The sequence below is a fragment of the Apodemus sylvaticus genome, chromosome 12 (genome assembly GCF_947179515.1).
Source record: "Apodemus sylvaticus chromosome 12, mApoSyl1.1, whole genome shotgun sequence".
NCBI classification, from domain to species: domain Eukaryota; kingdom Metazoa; phylum Chordata; class Mammalia; order Rodentia; family Muridae; genus Apodemus; species Apodemus sylvaticus.
In genome coordinates, this window is record NC_067483.1 from 48,982,384 (window position 1) to 48,991,593 (window position 9,210).

The following is a 9,210-nucleotide window of genomic DNA, read 5'->3' on the forward strand; positions in this document are numbered from 1 at the left end:
GAGTGGGGGGGCCAGAAAAGGGGAAATCATTTGAAATGTAAATAAAAAATATATCGAATAATAAGAAAGAGAGAAATTTAACATAGCAATTTTAAAAACATATTTGCCTTATGTATTAATATACATATGTATGAATGTATGTATGTACACATGTAATTTTTACTTATTTAATTATTTATTATTTATTTATTGTATCTATGTGCCTGTCCAAGTGTATGCATATGTGGATGGAAGAATCTCTATGGGTGTGGATATCAGTAAAGTATAAAAGATATATTCTGTAGCACTCTTAGCCTAACACATTGAGGCAAGTTTCTTCCCTGGAATCTGGGACCCGATAATCCTTGGCAAGGCCAGAAAGCCAATAAGGTCCAATGATTCCCATGTACTGCTCATATCAGAGCTGAGGTTACCATGTTTCTGGTTAAAAGCCAGCTACTCTTCACTTAGTTGCTGGGACCTAAACAATAGTCACAGTCCAGAACAAGTGATATTACTTCTGGTATGGCTTCTGGTCCATGTCTGAAGCCCCAAACAACATTGATTTTAAGTATCTTATATTTTATATATATTCTATTACTTTGAAAAAACTTGTCAACAATGGAAAAAAATTCAAATGAACTGTTTCCAGAGTAAACTCATCTTTCTGCAAATCGATTGTGTATGTGTGTGTGTGTGTGTGTGTGTGTGTGTGTGTGTGTGTGTTTTAGCCAGTATGGTACTTAAAGGGGAATAGTTAAAAAAGTAACAATAAAAGTAAATAGTTCAAGAGTTTCAAACATATACTCTCCTTAGACCTCTATTTAAATTTCACCTACATTTTTTAAGTGAAAGAAAGGAATAAAAGATTCAACTCTGTCAGAACAAAGAGATTCATCCTGTGTCTTTTGTGTTACTGTAAAACAGAAAAGAAGCTATTGAAGAAACATAGAAGTTTCTGAAAAAGATCTATCAAAAAAATTGCTCAGAAGGGTTCAATTTGGTGAATTATTGACATTGAATTGAAGTCTAGACATATTGCCTGCTCTATATCTGTGCCAGGCTATGAACAATCAGGGTCTTGTATAGGAATTTTAATCCAGCCATATGACCACCCTGACTGGAATAAAGACAACTTTGATCCCTCTGGCATATCCTTAGTACACATCTTTCATCCCAAACAATAAGGGCACGGCAGTCCAGGGAGCACAGTTCAGTGAGTTCAGTTCAATTCAGTGCTGTTCAGCTCAACACAGTTGAGCTTGTGCAGTTCTGTTCAGTTCATTTTATTTTGTGCAGTCAGTGCAGTTCAGTTCATGGAATTTGGAGGCAGGTTTTTCAAGCAGTACAATTCAGTGAAAAGTCCAGAGAGGCCAGTTTGAATCAGTCATCATGGAGAGGAGTATGAGCCACAACAGCTGAGTTAGACCAGCCAGCCAGAGTTCAGAAAGAACTAGAAAGGGTGAGCTTATGTGATAGTAAGCCGCTACAATGAAGTCTACCAATAAATAAATAAATAAATAAATAAAAATTTTTAAAAAAGGTGTTACTTTTGCAGTGTCTGTCAGAGAAAACCTCACAATGCATTCCGTAAAAGAAAGAATAGCAAAAATATCAGAACAAAATGGAAGTTTATAGCTAAATTTTTTCAGAGCATAGGCACACAATTTCCAATGTACATACACCAATGTGTTCAACTACCCTCCCACCTTAAAAAGCTGAGAATAACATGTTTTAAATGAGATAATTTTGTCAATGCAAATTCCAATATATGCATATATATTTTGTACTGCACGTGTACACACACGCACACACACACACACACACACACACACACACACCAATTTTAAAAGAATATCTGATAGAACAGAAATAGCATATATATGAGAAAGATATAAGAAAAAAGTACTAAGTTGGAGGTCCGTCTCTCTGATTACAGTGTAATTAGAATTTCACTGTGTTAAAGTATTTTAAGCAACTTGAACCTTGCTTACTGAATTTTCAACATTATAACCCCATAACAGAATAAGTATAGAGTCTGGATCATGGTTTATGATATTGAAGTAGTTGCTATTTTATTTCCAGTAAATTTTCTCTCAAAAGTTTTTGGCTTGGACATTCCATGCACAGCCGTACATGATCTGAAATGTGTTTATAGAATGTTTGGACAGGGAAGCAAGAGTGGGTAAGTTGGTGAGCAGGGGGAATGGGGGGAATGGGATAGGGTGTTTTTGGAGGAGAAACCAGAAAACCAGAAAGGGGATAACATTTGAAAGGTAAACAAAGAAAATATCTAGAGTGTTTGTTAATAGTTACTAATACCAAAGAGCAAGCATAATTTTAAAACTGACATCATATGGCATAAAATACCCTGAAAATACATGCTTGGCTGGAGATATTTCTCTAAAACACAAAAGAAGAAAAAAAAATACATGGAATCAATACATACAAAATCAGTTAGTTATTCATGCTATCTTTAGGGGAAAGAACACTGAGAAATGCAGAGACAACACATGTTTGATGAATTTCAAGGGACTTGGAAAGGGATTAGTAGTTAAAGAGATTTGCCATTCTCACGAAGACTCACATTTTGTTCCCAGAACTAATATGGTACCTAACAATTACCAGTAATTTCTTAGGACACGTTTCTCTCTTCTGACCTCTGGAGACAGTGCACATAAGTAGTACTCGTGTGTGTGTGTGTGTGTGTGTGTGTGTGTGTATATATATATATATATATATATATATATATATATATATATATATACAGAAATACAGATGTAAAGATATGCACATACATGCAAAACACTCATACATATGAAATAAATCTATAAAAGTTAAAATAACTTGATTTATAATAGCATGGTAAAGGTATCATCTGAATAATAGAATGCTTGTCAAACGTGCATGAGGCCAATGTAGAACAAAACTAAATGATACAAATAAAAAAGAAAAAAAAAGAAATAATAAAGTTAAAACTCACAAACATATAGAAGTCAAAAGTCACAGATTTCAATTTCAAGTGACAGGTTCACAAGAGAGCTCAAAAGTTAATAAGATGTACAGGCATGGTATACAATCTGAGTTCAGTTCCCAAAACCCATGCATGCCATATGGATCCAAAATAAAAGTAACTTCAACAGTCTGGGGTCTGATAACATCTTCTTAGTTATATTGGGTTTCAGTATTTGTTCAAATTCTCACAGACATGTACTTGAACATATAATAATAAAAATAATAAAAATACACATTTACAAAATGTGTTCAAGAGACAAAGGGTTCAAATATAACTAAAATTTGTTCAAGCATATAAAATGTAATTTGCTTTTGCATATTTTAAAAACAAAATAAAACTGTGAGATACAATGTATAGCATTATCATTTTTCTAATAATCTCTTTTTCTTACTGAAAAACAAAAAAAAAACTATCAATGAAAAGTGTTTAAGCAGCTTTTATATTACTTTCTCTGGCTTTTAAACAGCAAATTTTTCATATCTGACTGACCAAGTATGCTCTAACACATCCACTCTGGTTTCTGTAGAACTGCAGAACACATATTTACTAGCAGTATAGTATATATTTCTTGCTTGAGTTCAAGCTATTTTAGAAATAAAGTGTAAAGATCCAAGGGATGTAGATTTGTTTTGCAAACAAACAAACAAAAAATAAGTAGGACTTAATAGCTTCTGGATATCTGCGATCTATACTGTCAAGACAAATTTGTGTTATCCTAACTCTAACAATGCACAGAACACTGCCAATGGATTTATAGATATAAATTAATGTATACACATCCTAGGTGCAGATATTTCTAAAAATTAAACAGAAAATTATTTATGATAGAAACTAGGATGATGAGTAGACCCACACTATAAAAGAATCTTTCCTTTTCCCCACCCGCTGCATAGGTGTCTTGCAAGAAAATTTGTATCCAAGAGCAGCCACTAGAGTTGGATGAAAGTTATATTAGGGAGCAAATGACTTTTAAATGGCACCCAAAGGGTCCCAAAGAGTTAATGAACCTGCTATCCTCCATGAACCAGATTCATTTTAAAGACACCCTTTCACAGATGAGGCTTGTAGCTAATTATATTTGCACATTTGGCTAGTTGCTTAGCCATGCAAAATGAGTGATATTATGGGCTGTGAGTCACCAACCAACTTGCCATATGGACATAATTTTCTGAATATTGTATATCTTTTCAAGGCTTTATGGCTATAATGCTTTATTGTGAAATAAATATGGCTTTTTGTAAAGTTATCTTTTTCCACTACAACATCTTCGAGTAACAGAAAATTTTAAAGTGGTGTTAAATGTTTTTTAAGATATCTTTTTTAATGACATAGATTAAATTGTTGAAATGCAGCTAATCAGCATTAAATGATCCACTGTTTGCATGTAATTTTAATCAAAATATAAGGAACAGCAGAGAATTTAGGCTGTAATTACAGAGCAAAATAAATAGACACAATATGAAGCAAATTCCCAAGGTATAATATAGCATTGCATAAACATTTTTCTGTAAATTTGTACTTGATTCTGTACAGGTGAGTAGCATGCCATTCTACTTATTCCAAATATGTGTGGAAATAGACACAAAATAGTAATATTTATTTAGAGTGAATTGCAACCCTCACGAGACTTTTCCATTTTCTCTACCACTGAGCCACAACTTGGATGAGCAAACTATTATGCCTGATTTCTTAATATGTTGCATTCCTCAAATAGTGACATCACGCATGTTACCATTCAGTCAGGAGTAAAAATTTTATAATACACAGAAATCTTAAGTAATTAGGAATCATACTAAAGAATAAATGTTTAATGAAATAATTATTTATGGAAGTTCTTATTATTTAAGTCATTGGTTTGAATTAAGATTAGAAAAGTAATATTCTATTAATTTTATTTTAATATTTAGTTATTTTTGAGGTACAAATGTCTATTATATTTGTATTTGTTAGTGACAAGGAAAATTACATATGAGATTTAAAATGAAACTGTTTTTCCTTATTACTTTTATATTTTTACAGTCCAGTCATTATTCCTCTCCCAGTCTGCCCTTCCACATTTCCTCAACCCATTCCTCCTCCCCTTGTCTCCAAGAGGATATGTTGCTCCCAACCCCAGCACCAGGCTTCCCCACTCCCTGAGGTCTAAGTCTCTCAAGGGTTAGGCCTGTCTTCTCTCACTGAGGCCAGACCAGGAAGTCCTCTGCTGTATATGTATTGGGAGCCTAGTGTATGCTGCTCTGTGTCTGAGAGAACTCAGATGTCCAGGTTAGTTGAGACTGCTGGTCTTCCTATGGGGTCTCCTTCCTCGTCAGCTTCTTCCACCTTTTTCTTAATTCATCCACAGTTGTTCCCAATTTCATTCCATTGGTAAGGTGTAAGTATGTGCATCTATCTCTATCACCTGTTTGTTGGCCCTCTCAGAGAATAGCCATGCTAGGCTCTTGTCTGTAAGCAAAGCATGGCATTAGGAATAGCGTCATGCCTAATAGCGTCATGGAGGCTCCCCTTGAGCTAGATCATAATTTGAGCTGATCACTGGACCACCTTTCCTGTGTCTTTTTTTCCATTTTGTCCCTGAAGTTTTTTTAAATATTTTTCAAACATTTAAGAATGTTTTCAGGCAATGGCAGGACTTCTCAGGAGACAGCTATATCAGGCTTCTGTCGGCAAGCTCTTGCTGGCATCCAGAAGAGTGTCTGGGATTGGTGACCATATATGGGATTGATTCCCAGGTGGGACAATTGCTGTATGGCCTTTCCTTCTGTCTCTACTACACACTCTCTCTGTATGTGCTCCCACTGGTATTTTGTAACTCTTCTACGAAGGACCAAAGTATCTACACTTTGGTCTTCCTTCTTCTTGAGCTTCGTGTGGTCTGTGAATTATATCTTGGGTATTCCTAGCTTCTGGGCTAATATGCACTTATCAGTGAGTGCATACCATGTGTGGTTTTGTGATAGGATTACCCCACTGAGAATAATATTCCTACCATTTGCCTAAAATTTTCACATATTCATTGTTTTTAATAGCTGAATAGTACTCCATTATATAAATGTACCACAATTTCTTTATCCATTCCCACTGAGGAACATCTGGGTTCTTTCCAGTTTCTGGCTATTAAAAATAAGGCTGCTGTGATCATAGTGGAGCATGTGTCCTTATTACATGGTAGAGCATCTTCTGAGTATATGCCCAGGAGTGGTATAACTGTGTCCTCTGTTAGTAGTAAGTCCAATTTTCTGAGGAATTGCCAATCTGATTTCCAGAGTGGTTTTACCAGCTTGTATTCCCACCAGCAATGGAGGAGTGTTCCTCTTTCTTCACATCATTGCCAGAATCTACTGTCATCCAAGTTTTTGATCTTAGTTATTCTGACTGGTATGAGGCGTAATCTCAAGGTTGTTTTGATTTGCATTTTGCTGATGATTAAGAGTGTTGAACATTTCATTAGGTGCTTCTCAGTCATTCCATATTCCTCAGTTGAGAATTCTTTGTTTAGCATTATACTCCATTTTAATAGAGTTATTTGGTTCTCTGGAGTCTAACTTCTTGAGTTCTTTGCATATATTGGATATGAATCCTCTATCATATGTAGAATTGGTAAAGATTTTCCCAATCTGTTGGTTGTTGATTTGTCCTATTCAGCCAACCATTGAACTGAGCACAGGGTCCCCAATGGAGGAGCTAGAGAAAGGACCCAAGGATCTGAAGGGGTTTGCAGTCCCATTGGAAGAACAACGAAATGTGCCAACCAGTGTCTCCAGAGCTCCCAAACATAACCACCAAACCAAAGAGTACACTTAGAGAGACCTATGGTTCTAGCTGCATGGTAGCAGAGGATGACCTTGATGGACATCAATGAGACTCGGAGAGGCCCTTGTAACTGTGAAGTTTCTTTACCCCAGTGTAGGGGAATGCCTGACCAGGGAAGCAGAAGTTGGTAGGTTAGTGAGTGGGGAAGTGGTGGCAGGAAGGGACAGGGAATTTTCAGAGGGGAAACCAAGAGAGGGGATAACATTTGAAATGTAAAGAAAGAATATATCTAAAATAAGCGAATATTTTCATTTCCAAAGATACTGTGATTTCTGAAAGATATTTAAGACACTGATACTTAATATCTTTTATATCAGTAGCTTTGGTATATTTTAAAATAACAGCTTTTATTATATCATCAATAATGTCATATGTACGAATTTAATTTGAAAATATAAAGAGAATATAGTGGCAATACAAAGTAGTTCATGTTTTTTTCTCTTTAGCTTTTCTGAGATTAACTTTCATTCTGCCCTGCTTGCAAACTAACTCCAATCATTGGCCCCTAGAGCACTGGATTTATAGACATGAAATATCTCTCTGGGGAAATTAATAAAGTTTGTGATCCTGTTTATATACGAATAAGTGTTTCTAATAACACATGTATGTATTTGTTAATACTCATAATTTGAGCAAAGCAATTCTGGTTTAGAAAGTTATGCATTCACTAAATTACATTTAAAACATTGGAGGCTTGCATATGAAATATGGTTTATTTCTGAGTTTTAAATATTTTTATACAGGATACATCCTTTCTTCTCTAGAAGGTTTTCTAGTACCTTCAGTTCTAAACTGTTTTATGGCAACTTTATGTAATCCCATAGGAAAGACAACAATATCAACTAACCAAACCACACAGATCTCCAAGGGACTAAACAACAAATCAAAGAGCACACATGAAGGAACCCATGGCTCCAGCTACATATGGAGTAGACGATTGCCTTATCTGGCATCACTGTCAGGAAAGGCCCTTGGTCCTGTGGAGACTTGACACTCCAATTTTAAGCAATTCTAATGCGGTAAGGCAGGAATGGGGGAGGCAGCTGGGGAGCACATTCATAGAAGCAAAGGGAAAGAGGAATGGTTGGTAACAATCTTTTCCCAATTTGTTGGCTGCCATTTTGTCCTATTGACAGTGTCCTTTGCCTTACATAAACTTTGTAATTTTATGAGGTCCCATTTATCAGTTCTTGATCTTAGAGCAACTTTTGAAGTTCTGTTCAGGAAATTTTTCCCTGTGACCATGTACTCAAGGCTCTTCCTCACTTTCTTTTCTATTAGTTTCATTGTGTCTGGCTTTATGTGGAGGTCCTTGATGCACTTGGACTTGAGCTTAGTACAAGGAGATAAGAAAGGGTCAATTTGCATTCTTCTGCATGCTGACCTCCAGTTGAACCAGCACCATTTGTTGAAAAGGCTATCTTTTTTCCACTGGATGGTTGTAGCTCCTTTGTCAAAGATCAAGTGACCATAGATGTGTGGGTTCATTTCTGGTCTTCAATTTTATTCCAGTGATCTGCCTGCCTGTCACTGGACAAATAACATGCAGTTTTTTAACACAAATGATCTGTAGTACTGCTTGAGGTCGGGGATATTGATGCCCCCAGAATTTGTTTTACTGTTGAGGATAGTTTTAGTTATCCTGTTTTTTTTTGTTATTCCAGATGTATTTGAGAATTGTTCTTACTAACTCTATGAAGAATTGAGTTGGGGATTTGATGGGGATTTCATTGAATCTGTACATTGCTTTTGGCAAGATGGCCATTTTTACTATATTAATCTTGCCAATTCAAGAGCATGAAAGATTTTTCCATCTTCTGAGGTCTTCTTTTATTTCTTTCTTCAACAAATTGAAGTTACTGTCATATAGATTTTTCACTTGTTCAGTTAGAGTCACACCAAGATGCTTTATATTGTTTGTGACTATTGTGAATGGTGTCATTTCCCTAATTTATTTCTCAGACTGTTTATCCTTTGAGTATAGCAAGACTACTGACTTCTTTGAGTTAATTTTATATCCAGCCACTTTGTGGAAGTTGTTTATCAGCTGTAGGAGTTCTCTGGTGGATTTTTTTTGGGAGTTGCTGAATTATACTATCATATCATCTGAAAATTTGATAATTTGAGTTCTTCCTTTCCAATTTGTATCCCTTTGACCTCCTTTTGATGTCTAATTGCTCTTGCTAGAACTTCAGGTACTATATTGAATAAATATGGAGAAAGAGGGCAGCCTTGTCTAGTCTCTGATTTTAGTGGGATTGCTTCAAGTTTCTCTACATTTTGTTTGAGGTTGGCTACTGGTTTGCTGTATATTTCTTTTATTATGTTTAGGTATGGACCTTGAATTCTTGTTTTTTCCAAGGCCTTTAACATGAAAGGATGCTGAATATTGTCAAATGCTT

The 9,210-nt window shown here is 35.5% G+C and overlaps 1 long non-coding RNA gene across 1 annotated transcript in view; it reads left to right on the forward strand.

The window, feature by feature from the left end:
• The window catches only part of LOC127697517 (uncharacterized), a 1,170,919-nt gene extending 1,162,617 nt beyond the window's left edge, over positions 1-8,302 (forward strand). Inside the window, exon 3 of the long non-coding RNA XR_007980477.1 lies at positions 8,283-8,302. This is a non-coding gene — a long non-coding RNA (uncharacterized LOC127697517). The remainder of the gene's footprint in view (positions 1-8,282) is intronic.
• Positions 8,303-9,210: the final 908 nt, after the last annotated feature.